General features: G+C 43.7%; 1 long non-coding RNA gene across 1 annotated transcript; it reads right to left on the bottom strand.

The window, feature by feature from the left end:
* Positions 1-7,003: 7,003 nt before the first annotated feature.
* On the bottom strand, positions 7,004-14,016 carry LOC125116854 (uncharacterized). The gene is made up of 3 exons (XR_007132439.1): positions 13,501-14,016; positions 7,882-8,030; positions 7,004-7,154 (listed from the first exon to the last, which is right to left on the bottom strand). It is a non-coding gene; the product is annotated as an uncharacterized LOC125116854 (long non-coding RNA).
* Positions 14,017-14,337: the final 321 nt, after the last annotated feature.

The raw sequence follows: 14,337 nt of genomic DNA, 5'->3' as shown, positions 1-14,337 counted from the left end.
TGTGCAATCATATGATTTTACACATTTGAATAAAATCTGCAGATAATTATAGTTGGGGTGAGAATGCCAACCCCCATGAAGGACCATTTAGGGAGTTTTTTTTTTTTTTTTTTGGTTGCACCCACAGCATGCAGAAGTTCCCGGGCCAGGGATTGTCCAGGCAGTGACAATGCTGGATCCTTAACTCACTGAGCCATGAGGGAACTCCTTAGGGAGCCTCTTATTATCTATTCTCTCTCTTCTCTCCATCTTATACCTATCTATTCTCCTTTCTCCCAATCTGCTTATTGAATATCCTCTGGATTTATTATAGCAAAACATATGTTCACTTTAGAACATTTTGGGGAAAAAAAGAAAAAATTAAAATGCAAATGTTGCAGGAAAGGGGACCCCTTCCAAGGCCTGAAAATCGGCTCTTGTCTAACATTCAGAAATGAACTGTCTGAGGAGACACACATGTTGACAAAGCAAAAGACTTTATTGGGAAGGGGCCCCCCGGAGCAGAGAGCAGCAGGGGGAGGGGATCCAGGAGAAGTGCTCTGCCATGTGGCTCACAGTCCCTGGTTTTGTAGGAATGGAGTTAGTTTCTGGGTTGTCTGTCTAGACATCTTGCTCGGTCCACATTTGGTCTGGCCCAGGGTCCTTGGTAGCACGTGCACCTCAGCCAAGATGAGTTCCAGTGCCAAGGATTCTGGGAGGTTGGGCGTCTTCTCCCTCTTTTTGGCTCCTCCCAAAATTTTCTGGTTAGTTTTCAGGGTAGCGCCATGTTCGTTATCAGGGCCTCTGGTTGTGAGACAACTCATGCAAGGAGTTATTATCAACCATGTTTAACTCTATAAACATACACACTCATAAGCCAAAAGCAACCCCCCCAAAGTATTTTGACCTTTTTTTTAATTTTTCCATTTAGGCTTTTTACTTCATCTTCTTAAGGTGATAACCTATATATAATTTTTGGAATTCTGTTTTTAAAACGACATTCAGGGAGTTCCTGTTGTGGCGCAGCGGCAGCAAATCCAACTAGTATCCATGAGGGTGCAGGCTCTATCCCTGGCCTTGCTCAGGCAGCCTTTCTGTGGGATCACTTTGGGTTGCCTCTTGTGCCCTAATAAAGGTCACCGCTCTCTGTCCGGGCAGCCCACTCTGCAGGATTCTCCTTCCCGTTTCCTTTAATAGCTTCCTCCCTGAGGGCCAAGACTAGGATTGATGAGGGAGGTGCCTAGGATGCAAGACTATAAAAAGGCACTCACTTTCACTCCCACAACCCTGAAGGTGAATGTGTCCTTAAGTTTTCATTCTAAGTGCCTCCCTTACATGCCTGAAAGTCTAGAGACATTAAATTATTATTATTATTATTATTATTATTATTATTATTATTATTTTGGCTGTGCCTGCAGCATGTGGAAGTTCTCAGGTCAGGAATGGAACCCACACCACAGCAGTGACCTGAGCTGCTGCAGTGACAACACCAGATCCTTAACCCACTGTGCCACAAGGGAACTCATCCTTTACTCATTTTCGAACCAGGTTTGATGCTATTATTGTTATTGTTGAGTTTTAGGAGTTCTTTACATTTTGTGGATATGAACCCTTATCAGATTTGCGATTTGCAAATATTTTCTCCTATTCTATGAGTTGCCTTTTTATTCTTTTGGTAGTGTCCGTTGATGCACAAAAGTTTTTTCGATTTCCAGGAAGTCTAATTCATCTATTTTTTTTCTTTAGTTTCCTGTGTCTTTGGTGTCACATCTAAGAAATCATTGCCAAATAATGTCATGAAAAATTGCCCCTATATTTTCTTCTAAGAGTTTTGTAGCTCTAGAGCTTACCTTTAAGTCTTTGATCCATTTTTTGTTAATGTTTGTATGTGGTGTTAGGTAAGAGCCCAATTTCATTCTTTTGCCTGTGGATATCCAGTTCTCCCAGCACCATTTGTTGAAAAGACTGCCCTTTCCTCATTCAATGGTCTTAGCACTCTTGTTGAAAATCACTTGGCCATACATGCAAGAGTTTATTTCTGGCCTTTCTGTTCCATTCATTGGTCTTTATATCTGTTGTTATACCAGTACCACACTTTTTTGATTATCGAAGATTTCGTAACTTTTAAAATCAGGACACGTGAGTCTTCCAATTTTGTTCTTTTTCAACATTGTTTGGCTAGTTGGGGCTCATCAATATTCTACATGAATTTTAGGATGGATTTTTATATTTTGGAAAAAAACATTATTGGTATTTTGATATGGATTGCATTGAAATTGTAGATTGCTTGGGGTAGTGTTGACATCTTCAGCAATATTTTCTTCCAATCCATGAACAAGGGATATATTTCCATTAAGATACGTTTTTAATATTTAGAATGGAGATTGGAAATTATCAAGTGTTCATTTAGAATTGATATAATCATTTTAAAGGGATAATTACATTAATAGATTTATTACTATTCAATCATCCCTACATACCTGAGATAAAGCCAGCTTGGTCAGGGTCAGCTATTCTTCTGTCGTATTACTGGACTTGACTTGCTAGGATGTTTAGGATTTTTGCTTTTCTAGTCATAAGAAAGGTTGGTAATTACTCTCTTTTGGCTTTTGTTATGTTTTCTATCACACGTGCTAGTATTGTAAAATGTATTGGGAAACTATATTATTCTAATGGTGAACTTTTTTTAATAGCATTGGAAATATCTGCAGCCATTAAGTTTTTATATCTGTTAGGAACCTTATACAGGTTCAGGGATACAGACATGTAACTGTCTTCATTCTGACATTTTAACAGATATTTAGCTGAAGACAACCCATTTCTGCTGATGACAGAAAACTTACTCTTACAAATTTTAGCCACTTTTATATGATAATCTGAATTCCAAGAGGCACTCTCATCTTTCTGGCATGAGATGAGTTATTTATTTGGTCCTGGTGTCATCCCGTCTTTGGTTCTGTTGCCGTGGGCAGGCATCTGTTAAAGGTGTATCCAGCCCAATTTTAGGGTCTAGTTGGCAACAGGCCCAGGAACACCTTACATCCTCGTCCTAATGACAGGACCCTCAAGGTTTGTCTACCTGTCTGTTCACTGCTTCTCTGGACCCCTAGGGCTTGACGGCTTTCCCTGAAGTGCCCGAGGCGTAGGGAGCAGTTGAGGTTGCCATCCACCCAGATGGCGCACTCAACAATTTGATTTTACCGCCCTTGTTGCCTGTCCTCCAAGACTTCCTGTGCCATAGAAAGCCAGCCGATGGACCTCTTTGCTCTGGCACTCCTTTTATTTTTTTAATTTTTTAAAAATTAAAGTATTGTTAATTTACAACATTGTGCCGGTTTCTGCTGAACTGCAAAGTGACCCAGTCATACATCTGTATACATTCCCTTTCTTATACTGTCTTCCATCATGGTCAATCCCATGTCATTAGATAGAGTTCCCTGTGTCATACAGCAGGACCCTCATTGCTTATCCATTCCAAATGTAATAGTTTCCACCTCCTAACCCCAAACTCCCCATCTGTCCTATTCCCTCCCCCCTACTCCCCCTTGGCAACCACAAGTCTATTCTCTAACTGGGACTCCTTTAAAACTAAAGGAATTTCTCTTACCTGCCCTTCAGTTTTAACCAGGAGATAGCCAGGGTGCTAGGCACTCTTCAGAGACTCTTTGATGTCTCTCAATATCACCTTCAAATTTTTCTTTCCTGCCAGCTGGTTGCTCTCATTCATTTTGGGGTGAGAATAAACTCCATGTCCTCAGTGATTTCATCTATGATTTTTGATTCATAAAGTTAAGTTTTCTTGAATACAAAATAAAAGTAACTTCTTTTGCAAAAATATAGCCCTGGAAAATCAAATGTACTTTGGAGTTCCCATCGAGGCTCGGTGGTAATGAACCCAACTAGTATCCATGAGGATGTGGGTTTGATCCCTGGCCTTGATCAGTGGGTTCAGGATCCAGTGCTGCTGTGAGCTGTGGTGTAGGACACAGACACAGCTCGGATCCTGTATTTCTGTGACTGTGGCATAGGCTGGCAGCTGCAGCTCCGATTTGACCCCTAACCTGGGAACTTCCACATGCTGTGGTGTGGCCCTAAAAAAATAAATAAATAAATCAAATGTACTTGGCATTCAGGCTCTGTCTCTCCAGTAAGGTAAAAACTGTTTTGAAACTCCAAGCTGAGCAACCACTGCTTGTTCTACCCACCCTGCCTTCTCCATAAAGTAGTGAGTTAAAAGTGGATGATGAGCTTCTGCACAAGTGGAAGAAACCAGGAGTTATTTTATGAAAAAAAAATGCATCTATTCATGCCTAATAAAATATCCTGCAATTTTAGAAATCTTTTTTCTTATACAATCACCTGGATCTTGTATATGTCTAGAAGATAATTCTTTGATAACATCCTCAAATTTTCCATTGTTCTTTGTCTCTTTGTGTTTTTTATTTTTTGTTGATTAGAATAACCTATATATTCTGAAAAGCTATCACCTTTATCAGTGTTTTCAAATTTATTAGCATAGTATTGTATGTGTTACTCATAATTTTAAAAAGACCTTTGTAATTATGATGATACCCCTTTCCTTACATTACCGGTCATTTCTCTCTTTGGCCTGCATCTGTCAGAGTTCAGTTGCAGAAAATAAAATCCTTCTAACTGGGGTAAGGAGAAAGCAAATGATGTCAGTGTGATAAATGGCATACAGAATTGTTGGGAACACTGCAGAAACGGATTTGAGGTTCAACTCTTAAAGACAACTTCCAAAGACACAAATGAAACTTATGGGGTCACTACTATGTACCCCCTTTCCCCTCAGCCTGCCTTTTAGCACTTCGTAAGAATTACTTGGAGTTCCCTTCATGGCTCAGTGGTTAAAAAACCCAGCTAGCATCAGTGAAGATGAGAGTTCGAAACCTGGCCTTGTTCAGTGGGTTAAGGATCCAGTGCTGCTGTGAGCTGTGCTGTAGGTTGCAGGCTCAGCTTGGATCCTACATTGCTATGGCTCTGGGGTAGGCTGGTGGCTACAGCTCTGATTGGACCCCTAGCTTGGGAACCCTCCATATGCCGTGGGTGTGGCCCTAAAAAGACAAAAAAAAAAAATTACTTCGATGATGTCTCAGAAAGACCCATTAGGTAGAATAAAATAGACCAATGAGTTCTCAGTTTCCTATGATTACAAACAGTCAGAAAACTGGACACTGGGCTCTGACATCACTATAGGAGTAAAGTAACCATGGGTTAAAGCCAAGTTGGGATGGACCACTAGCTCTGGGTAGTCCTTGCGGCAAGTACCTAAGAGTCAGCCAGTAGCTAATAACTAGAACCCGAGCTCTGGACTAGGTATGATCCTGGGACTGAATTATTTTCTTGCTAGGAGAATCCTTAATTTAATTCTGCTCTAGAAAAATTAAAAGTGGTCCTAAGATGTGGTTTGATGAGACTATGCCTGGAGTCTTGGAGTTCGGGGTGGAGGGAGAGTTTGTTGCGGCAGGATACAAGTAAGGTGGAGAACGAGGAAACCTGTGTTGTTGTCCCTGAACCTCCTCTAAGGGGTTTTAGAAGGGTGAACAGTGGATTCACAAACCTAAGCCCCAATTATCTGGTCTGGCTTGGACCCCGGGGCCGTCCAAGCTACGTGGATGTTCACCATGCCTCACTAGCTGCTGGACAGTGTTGCCACTGAGTTTGTGGGATGCTGGCCACCCCAGCTGGGGCCAGGTAGAGAAATGGATCCATAGTCTCAGAGCCCTTGTGTATTTCAAATCTGTTGCCTCCTAAATGACAAATTCCAAGGTCCAGAGTCTAGCTTCCTTCCTTGATTTTTCCAATGAGCTCCTTCAAGTTGCAAGCTCTCCTTACTTCACCCTGTGCCTCAGCTCACCAGCATTTTAAGGAAACAAGTTCACACTCACTGTATCATACCCTCCTCCTCCAGTCTTCCTTTGTCCAAGATAAAGACTACCTTCTTTAGGCAGTCTTCATATTTAAAGTTGTTTCCAGGTCCTTATCATATTTTATTTTATTTTTTGCTTTTTTAGGGCCGCACCCATGGCATATGGAGGTTTCCAGGCTAGGGGTCCAGTCAGAGCCATAGCCGCCAGCCTACACCACAGCCACAGCAACTCGGGATCCAAGCCACGTCTGTGACCTACACCACAGCTCATGGCCACGCCGGATCCTTAACTCACTGGGGGGGCCAGCAATTGAACCTGCAACCTCATGGATCCTAGTTGGGTTCGTTAACTGCTGAGCCATGAAGGGAACTCCCATATTTTATTTTTTTATTAAAGTATAATTGATTTACAGTGTCGGGCCAATTTCTGCTGTACAGCAAAGTGACTCAGTCATACACACACATATGTTCTTTTCTATATTATCTTCCATCATGGACTATCCCAGGAGATTGGATATAGGTCCTTGTGCTATACAGTTGGACCTCATTGCTTATCCAATCTGAATATAATAGTTTGTATTTCTAACCCCAAACTCCCAGTCCATCCCACTCCCCTCTTCCCTCCCCCTTGGCAACCACAAGTCTGTTCTCTATGTCTGTGAATCTGTTTCTGTTTTGTAGATAGGTTCATTTGAGCCACATTTCATATTTATTTTTATTATTATATTTATTTATTTGCTTTTTTTACGGCTGCACCTGTGGCATATAGAAGTTCCCAGACCAGGGGTAGAATCGGAGCTGTAGCTGCTGGCCTATACCCCAGCCACAGCAACGCAGTGTCTGCGAACTATGCCGCAGCTCATGGCAACACCAGATCTTTAACCCACTGAGTGAAGCCAGGGATGGAATCCACATCTTCATGGATACTAGTTGGGTTCATTACTACTGAGCCACAATGGGAGCTCCTGAGCCATATTTTAGATTCCACATATAAGTGGAATATCATATCATATGGTATTTGCTCTTCTCTTTCTGACTTACTTCACTTAGTGGGAAAATCTCTAGTTCGATCCATGTTGCTGCAAATGGCATTATTTTATTCTTTTTATGGCTGAGTAGTATTCCATTGTGTATATATACCACATCTTCTTAAGCCCATATTTTATATATGTTTCCAGCTGGCTTTTTTCCAGGCCTTTGGAGTATCCTCAGGGCTCCTCCATCCTTTGGTGAGGGCAGATACCCACACAGCAGCCCAGGTGGGGATAGCATAGCTTCTCTGTGCCTGCAGGCAGGAGCCAAAAGGAAAGAAAAATGAGTGTACTTTCTCAGCTGAACAACCCAGCAGGGCTTGTGCTGACTGTCAGAAGTAATCAAACTTATGAAGACAATGCAAGGGTGAGTTGAAAAAACAATCCGAAAACTGTAGCAGAAACAGGATAGTTGCATAATCTCTAAGTATTACCTCACAAACATTTAGTAATTACAAAGAGAAAAACAGTGAGTCTGTAGTAGAGAATCCTGGCTGAGACCGTCTTAACCAAGTGATCAAGGTCAATGTCGGCAGTTAAAGGTTGACATCGTACATCGCCTGATCTGATGCACCTGAAAAGAGCAGGTCACCCCTGCGGTATCCTCCCCAATAATGTGTGACCTCGGTATAATTATGAGATGTTTTCCTCCAAAGTATCTGATCAACAGGCTTCCAAAAATGTCAAAAATCATGAAAGAAAGGAGAGACGGAGCATCTTAGTCCATTCGGGCTGCTCTTACAGAATCCCAGACTGGGTGGCTTACAAACAATAGACATTTATTGCTCACAGTTCTGGAGTCTGGAAAGTCCAAGATCAAGTTGCCTGCAAGTTTGGTGTCTGAGAGTGGCTTCCTGGTTCATAATCAGTGCCTTCTCACTATGTCTTCATGTGGTTGAAAGGGTGACGGGGCCCTTTGGGTTCTTGTTTATAAGGGCACTAATCCTATCCATGAGGGCTCCACCCCCAGGACCTACTCACCTCCCAAAGGTTCTTCCAAATGCCTTAGGGATTAGATTTCAATATATGAATCTTGGAAGGAGACAAATATTCAGCATATAGCAGCAAGGAGCTGTAACTTAGATTGGCACCAACTAAGGAGATGTGATAACAAAACACATTGTAGGATCCTGGAACAGAAAAAAAGGGCCTTCATGTAAAAACCCATGAAATAGAACCAATTCTATCATTTAACAAATAGTATACTACTAAGGCTAATTCCTAGTTTTAATAAGTGTTCTATGGCCATGCAAGTTGTTAGTTAACATTAGGTGAAGATGGGTGTGGACAGTATATTCTCTGTAGTATTTTGTTGTTGTTGTTGTTGTTCTTTTTAGGGAAATTCATGGGCTGGGGTGGAATCAGAGCTGCAGCAGCCGGCCTACACCACAGCCAGGGCAATGTGGGATCCGAGCCTCATTTGTGACCTGTGTTGCAGCTTGTGGCAATGCCAGATCCTCAACCCACTGATAGAGGCCTGGAATCAAATCCACATCCTCATGAATAATAGTTGGGCTTGTTTCTGCTGAGCCATAGTGGGAACTCCTTCTCTGTACTATTTTTGTAACTTGTCTGTAGGTATAAAATTAATTTTAAAAAACCTGCACAAACTCACAGGGTTGGGTTGAGGGGGGCTGATCAAAGGGGAGCACTGGTGCATCCCAGAGCCCTTTCCTGTGTACGTCTCATTTGGCAGTGCGCCCACATTTGTGGTTAGAGTTTGACTCCTTCACCAGCCTTAGAGGGGGAAGCTGCCGGAAGTGGCCTCCCTCCACAGCCTAGGTCCTTGGCACAGAAGGGCCCTCAAAGATTTGTTGAATGAATTGAATTGAACAGGATCCTGGTTTCCATAATGGAAGCAGAACTGGCTTCTACTACCAGAATCTCCAGAAAAATTCAAATTGCTAACATCTCTGGGTCAGCCTGGTGTCCTGAGGAATCTGGGCTTGGAGCCAGAGTGAAGTACAGTGGGTTTTGAGTGAATTTCCAGCCTATGCTGTCTCTCTGGGCTCCTTCAGAGGGTTTGAGGAGCTAGTTCTGATCTGCAAGACATTGGGGGGCAGCTAGAGTACAACTCCTGAGAAATTTGTACTCTTAGCCCCTTCCTATAGCTTCCCCCTCCTCTCTGCTGGTTTATTAGTCTTTTTCTGATCTGATTTGTAGGAGCTCTTTATGAATTCTGGATGTGGAGGATGTATTGCCTATGAGCAAAGCAGTATTTTATATCCGGGTCTCTTAATGAAAAAAAAAATGTGTGTTTTAAATATAGTCCAGTTTATAGATCTTTTTCATACAGTGTGTGTCTTTTCTGTCATAGTCATAAAGATACTCTCCTGTATTTTCTTCCAAGGGTTTAAAATTTTCTATTTTAATATTTTATTTTTTAATCCACCTGAAATTTGTTCTGGGCAAAGCATGGTGTCATAATCTAATTTTATTTTTACATATGGAAATTCAGTTGTCCTGGCATTTATTGGGTAGTCTGTTCTTTCTCTGCTGACTTTAAATGTCACTTCTTTCATGTAACGAAGTGTGAATAAGCAAATAAGATTATCGAGTGTCTACCATGGAAAACTGCTTAGAGCATATCCTCTTCTAGGTGTTCTGAGATTCTGCTACTTTTGTGAGTTAAGCTATTTTAAAACCCCATATATTGTAGATAATGATGTAGATAGCAGATAACTAAAAACCATGCTGAATAATTCTTGTCTATAGAGATGTGAAAAAAAAAAAAAATCCTGGGCACTAGAAGTTCATTTGACTTCCCTTGCCCACTACATATTCATTTCAACACACCTGATCTATCAATGTGTCCATTCTTTGGCTTGCCCTTTGAACTGGTCATAAAGTCTTCCTAGTTCCTTCATTAATAATGAGTTAAATAAGGCGTTCCTGTGGTGCAGTGGAAACAAACCTGACTGGTATCCATGAGGATGCGGGTTAGATCCCTGGTCTCGCTTAGTGGGTTATGGATCCAGTGTTGCCCTGAGCTGTGGTGTAAGTCACAGACACCGCTTGGATCTTGCTTTGCTATGGCTGTGGTGTAGGCCGGCAGCTATTGCTCCAATTTGACTCTTGGCCTGGGATCTTCCATATGCCATGGGTGCAGCCCTAAAAAAAAGAAAAGAGTTAAACAAACAAAAAAATTTTTTTGCCACACCTATGGCGTGCAGAAGTTCCCGAGACAGGGATCAAAGCTGAGCCACAGCAGTGACATCATCGAATCCTTAACCTCTAGGCCATCATGGAAGTCTCAAGTTAAATAAAAATTTGGACACATGTTTATATCTGCACAGGAGATGATTTTTACCTTTTCTGAAAATTATCCTTTAACAGTCATGTATCAAGGACATAGAGCTTTAAGAAAGCCCAAGAAAAATATTGGGTAGCAATTATTCACTTAGATAAGCTCTCCCCATGTGGGCAGTTACAATAGGATCCGATTCACAAGTGTTTAGATCCTTTCTTTAGAAACACAACCCTGAGTGCAGAGGCATGCTTTTTGCTATGATAGTGCTCTGGGTGGGCGGGGGAAAAAAACCAAACAGAATACATATTCTGATACGTCTCATCAGTATTACGAGGAAATTTTCCAATACTGCAGGAATGGTAGAATCAATGCCAAGCATCTGGAATGAAAGTGCCTGACTCAACAGGGCAGAGACATGAATTTTCCAGAAGCTTCCTTCCGTCCACGCATTCCTCAACAAATATTTACTCGTTGCCTGCAAGTGCTGTGCTCAGTGCTAAATGCAATAAACAAAGAAGTAAAAGTCTGGTGGAAACTGATTTCCTAACTCCAGAGGCAGAACTCACTCGACAAGCCCTTCAAAGGGAGATGCAATAGGATCAGATAAAATGACATGATAGGAAATGAGAGCTTTGACATGGATCTGAGCAGGTCAAAGGGCAAGTGCTGCCTCCAGCTATCCCCACTGCTGGCAAGGGCACATCGTCCCTCTCGAGGCTGTCATCTGTGAAGGCCGCAGTGGATATGAGGGCTGACTTTCCGTCCTACTGAGAAGAACCTTCTCCCAGGGCCCCAGGGGGAAGCTGTGGGGTCATCTGTTTAGTCTAAGACCTGCAGGTTCTTCTAATTGAGGAGATAATCTGGTGACCAAAGAAAGACAGTCTTATTACCAAGTCTTGTTTCCCTGGGGACCCCAAGCTCCTCATCAGGCGTTTTCCCAAGACCCCTGCCTGTGCAAAGGCATAGTAGCTGCTCTCAAGGAATATGGAACCCACCTGAGAAGGCAGGCATTGTGTCCAAATGCAAGTCAAACAGATATGTCAGTTTAAGTGGGGCAGCACTCGAGGATAGCTTGAAGAAGGAAATGGGTGTGAGGTGGGCACTGAAGAGAGGTCAGCCAGGGGATCCTCCAAGGCCACTCATTTCATGCCGTCTCACGCCTATCAAAAAATATCCGGGAGTTCCCGTGGTGGTGCAGTGGAAACAAATCCGACTAGGAACCATGAGGTTGCGTGTGCGATCCCTGGCCTCTATTAGTAGGTTAAGGATCCGGTCTTGCTGCGAACTGTGGTATAGGTCGCAGATGTGGCTCAGATCTGGCATTGCTGTGGCTCTGGTGTGGGCTGGCAGCAATAGCTCCGGTTAGACTCCTAGCCTGGGAACCTCCATATGCCACAGGTACAGCCCTCAAAAGACCAAAAAAAAAAAAAAAGTCCAGGCAAGGGAGCTCCCATTGTGGCTCAGTGAGTTAAAAACCCAACTAGTATCCATGAGGATGTGAGTTTGATCCCTGGCCTTGCTCAGATCTGGCATAGGTCGAAGATGAGGCTTGGATCCTGCGTTGCTATGGCTGTGGTGTAGGCCGGCAGCTACAGCTCAGATTCCACTCTTGGCCTGGGAACTTTCATATGCCACGGGTGTGGGCCTAAAAAGCAAAAAAAAAGCCAACCTCCCCCTACAAAAAAAAAACAGTATGTATGGGGGGCTCGGCTGGGCCCAGGCCAGCCTTTCGGGAAGGTGCCTTTCCTCCCATCAGATGGCTTTCCTCTCCCACAGGCTCCACTAAGGAGGGCCCTGGTGCCCTGGAGGTGACCTTGAAAGTGGAACACAGAGATTAGCAGAGGGACATTAGGCAATAAAGTCAAATGTAGCCATATTCATAAGCTGTCTAGGGTCACCTGACAGAAACACCAAATCCAGTCCTCAGGGTTGGAAAGAATGGGTCCGGAGCGTGTGGAGAGAAAGAGCAGTGGCTGAGAGTCAGCATGGCTGGCTTCAAATCCAGCCCCCCATTTCTAGCTGTGTGTCCCGGGCAAGGTTTCCATGCTCTCTGTGCCTCAGTTTCCTTGCCTGAAAAATGGGGATATCACTCCATACCTCAGGAAGTACCAGAGAAGATAAAAGGAGATAACGTGTGGGAAAAATGTAGAAGAACAGATGGCAAAGGCTCAGTAGAGGTAAGTTAATGTCAATTAATCCACTGAGTTCTTGAATATTTACTAACAGAATCACTTTTCCTATATATATATACACATATATACATTTCATAAGCAGAATCCTAATGTAGAAAAAGCCAATCAATGCCCCTGATTGGAGTGTCCCCCTCCTCAGGCCCCAAGACCTTCGGAAGCACCTCCAAAGAGCACAGGTTGAAAACCAACCCTCTAAATCCACCCTTGTCCCGAGAGCAGAATCCCTTCTGCAATGGCCCTGGTAGGGCATCGTGGGCCCTGTGTCTAACTACTCTGCTGATGGGTCCCCGTGGTTCCCCCTGTGGTCCAGCAAGGCCCAGGTCATCTCATCATCAGGATAAGTCCATCAGGATAGGTCAGTTCATCATCATCGGGCTTATGACAGGCAAAAACCTGTCTTTGGGTAGTTCGATCCATCTCCCCTCCAGAGCCACGGAGAATGCAGCTTCCCTCAGCCCTTTCACCCACAGCCACCTGGGGTTGTTTTGGGAAATAATTGCATCTGTAGTTGGCACATATAAAATAAGCCAATCTTGAACTTCCCTGGTGGCACAGCAAGTTAAAGATCCAGCGTTGTCACTGCTATGGCTCAGGTCACTGCTCGGGTGTGTGTTTGATCCTGGGCCTGGGAACATTTGCATGCTTCGGGCCAAAAATAAGATAAGGTAAAATAAGATAATAGAATAAAATAAAATAAATAAAATAATAAAAGAAAATAAAAGAAAACATAATGGATTTCCCATCATGGCACAGCAGAAACCAATCCGACTAGGAAACATGAGGTTGCAGGTTCGATCCCTGGCCTCGCTCAGTGCGTCAAGGATCCTGTGTTGCTGTGAGCTGTGGTGTAGACTGCAGATGAGGCTTGGATCCTACGTTGCTGTTGCTGTGGCTGTGGCATAGGCTGGTAGCTGTAGCTCCGATTAGACACTTAGCTTAGGAACTTCCATATGCCGTGGGTTTGGCCCTAAAAAGACAAAGACAAATAAATAAATAAATAATAAAATAAAATAAAAGTCAATCCACAAGTTCCTTGGTGATGCTCTGAGTTAAGGATCTGGCGTTGTCACAGCTGTGATTCAGGTCACTGCCATGGTGTGGGTTCGATCCCTAGGCTCAGCATAGCCCAAAATAATAAAATAATAAGTCAATCCATACCTGAGTTCCCAAAGGATCCATCTTGATTCTAGCAGGTACCTTCCTACAAAGCCCCTTCCTTAACAGTAGGCATCCTGGACAACACCCAGGAGACGAGAAAGGTACGAAGGCCCAGGATGGCCACCTTCCTTTTTCCTCTGAAGTTTCTAACGACTTTTCCCAGCAAAGAGCAAAAGCCTGGCCTTCTCCCAGGCCGGCTCTTTACTGCTTGCCTGATATCCGAGGATGCTCTGAAACGCTGGCCAGTCCTCTGGCAGCTCCCAGCAGGCGCCTGCTGTTGGTGGTTTCCGACTTAATGACTTGGCTGCTCTCACCCCTCCACCGGCAGCCCTACGGCATCTGGCCCTCAGACCCAGCTCGGCTCAGAAGGGGTTGATCCATGCAAGGACTTGTCGGAGAGGAGCTTGGGAGGCCCCGGCCACGAGCACTGAGCCAGGGGCAGGTCTGAGGTGTGCAGGGTGGCTGATCTGATGAGACTCTGCAGGGAGCCAATCCGATGTCAAGGCTGGGGGCTCAGGCAAGGATTTCATGCCTGAGTTCTCGTGCCCCTCAAGGAAAAAGGATGAGCTCAGTAAGCAGCCTCTGAGACTCATCACAAATATCTCCTCTGTTGTGAAGTCCTCCGCAATTCTGGTCTCATTTCCTTCCAGTGCCTCTACTCTTTGGCCTATTTTATTATAGCTCTTATTTAGTACAGCTCTTATCACAGGCTGCCTGGTTTCACTGTTAGTTAAGTAAATATCTCTCTCATAAAACTGTGGAGGCAAACATTGTGTTGTATTTACTCTGGAGGAGATCCCCAGAGTTTAGAATACTTCTTCACACAGGGTCGGGCCC

Source organism: Phacochoerus africanus, chromosome 15 (assembly GCF_016906955.1).
Source record: "Phacochoerus africanus isolate WHEZ1 chromosome 15, ROS_Pafr_v1, whole genome shotgun sequence".
In the NCBI taxonomy this organism is placed as follows: Eukaryota; Metazoa; Chordata; class Mammalia; order Artiodactyla; family Suidae; genus Phacochoerus; species Phacochoerus africanus.
The sequence above is the reverse complement of the archived record's forward strand: the minus strand, read 5'-3'. Positions and strand labels throughout refer to the sequence as shown.